Consider the following 2,187-nt stretch of genomic DNA (forward strand, 5'->3'; position numbering starts at 1 on the left):
TCTCTATTTTTCCATGATAAATTTTCATTTGTGGGATTTTAAGCAATGAGCATATGATCATAAAAATTTAATTTTGTTTATGATAAAAAAGTTTATAATCCTACACTTGCCCTTATGTCAGTAGAATGAGTGCTTTGTATAAGTCTTTCATAAAATACTCCAGGGATTTTTCTTTTTGTTTCTCTTTATATATTTTTTTCTCATATACTGAAAGAAAAGAAAAAAGAACATGATTCCTTATCCTAGTTTCTAGAGAATATATTTTTGTTGAAAACTCAAAACGTGTAAATAGAGGAAGAACTGAATGCACCCAAACATTTCTCCTTCCTTCTGCATGATAAGTGTGCCGGGAGAAAACATCTCAGGCATTTTTTTTTTTTTAATACCGTGAATGCAGTCTTGGTGATGCTACTTGAAAGCATTAATGTACATGAAGAAATATGAAACACTGGAATTCTGTCTTCAGCCACTCTCAGCAATACTCTGAGATGAAATTTTTATTGTGTTACTTTTTTTATTATGGAATATTGTGGTCCACACAGGTTAGTTGATAGTGAATGTGCTTAACACTTATTTCACTGCTTCTCAGTACAAGGTCCAGTTTTTTTGATGCCTTATAAACTACAAAAATACGTAGAACATGGTTTTATATCTTGGAAATATTTAATATGGTTTCAAACACAGAACTTCATACAATTGAAAGAGTTCATATCTATAGAATATAACACTGTATTAGAACATTTTTATACATTTATTAAACATTAGCATGTGTTCTGTTAGTGTAATGTCAAAAATATAAAATATCAGGGCTAAGGCAACAGAATTGGAATATACATGGTGAGAAAAGATAGATACTTTTTATTATGCGGGCTCCTGAATACTCAGTAATTTTCAGGTAAGTCACTATGCTTCTGTATCATATTTTGGTATAAGCAACAACATTATGACAAATAGATTTAAATGGATTTTCAAGGTAATACTTATTTTTTAATTTAAATCATCAAAGATACAAATACTTGGATGTTCGTATGTAATGATAAAACAATAATATTTCAAGAGAGTTTGAATAAACCAAAAAGACAAGTGGGGCAAGGAATATCTATAACTTATTTAGATACTGAGTCTGATAATAATTTAATATGAACTTTGCACAAACGTATTTTTTTCAAGTGTTTATTGGTGAAAGTTGTTTTTGTTTCTGTATTTTCTGCAGAAACTGTTTTCCATTTTTTTCCACTCTTGTCTTTTCTTCTTTCTTTTTCTTTTTTAACTTTTAAGTTCCAGGGTACGCGTGCAGGTTTGTTACATAAACTTGTGTCATGGGGGTTTGTTGTATAGACTATTTCATCAATCAGGTATTAAGCCCAGTACCCATTAGTTATTTTTCCTGATCCTCTCTCTCCTCCCACTCTCCACCCTCTGAAAGGTCCCAGTGTGTGTTGTTCCCCTCTATGTGTCCAAGTATTCTCATCATTTAGCTCCCACTCATAAACGAAAATGTGATATTTGGTTTTCTGTTCCTGTGTGTGTTAAGGATACTATGTCTTTTTTAGTGGAGAAGAAAATATTATTTGAAATAAACACAATGAGCACAAATTTAAGGTTATATTTGCATATGCTACATAAGTAGCATAGTTATACATAAAATTTTTGCTTATTTCAAAATTTTGTTTTTAATCTTTTATTCTAATAGCTTGTGATCTATCTTTGTGCTTTTTAAAATTCAGATTTTTGGGGCCAGTTTATAAGTCAATGTTTCTTAATTTCAATGTATTTATATAAAATGAAGTATCAACCAAATTATCTTTTTAGGTAGGTCTGTGCTTTATTTACAATATGTTACTTATGACAAAAAATCATTCTGGTTAACAGGTGTTATACTTTCACAAATTGGAAGCAATGTATGTATCTCTTTCCAAGAACACTACTTTAAAAACTATTCTTATGTCTAACATAAGTATAAAGTATTTTTAATACTGAACTGAGTTGCATTACTTCTTTAACAGTTAGATAGTAGGAGAGTATGTTTGCCTGGCTGGAGTTATGATCTTCTCTTTACAGCTTTTCTGAAAGGTAATCTTCTATTTAAAATCTTACAGCTTCCAGAAAACTGCATAGTTGTAAGGGAAATTGGTAAAGAACATTTAAATGGTACTAGTTAACCGTTGATACTATCCTAAAACAAAT

This window comes from Papio anubis, chromosome 3 (genome assembly GCF_008728515.1).
Source record: "Papio anubis isolate 15944 chromosome 3, Panubis1.0, whole genome shotgun sequence".
NCBI lineage: Eukaryota > Metazoa > Chordata > Mammalia > Primates > Cercopithecidae > Papio > Papio anubis.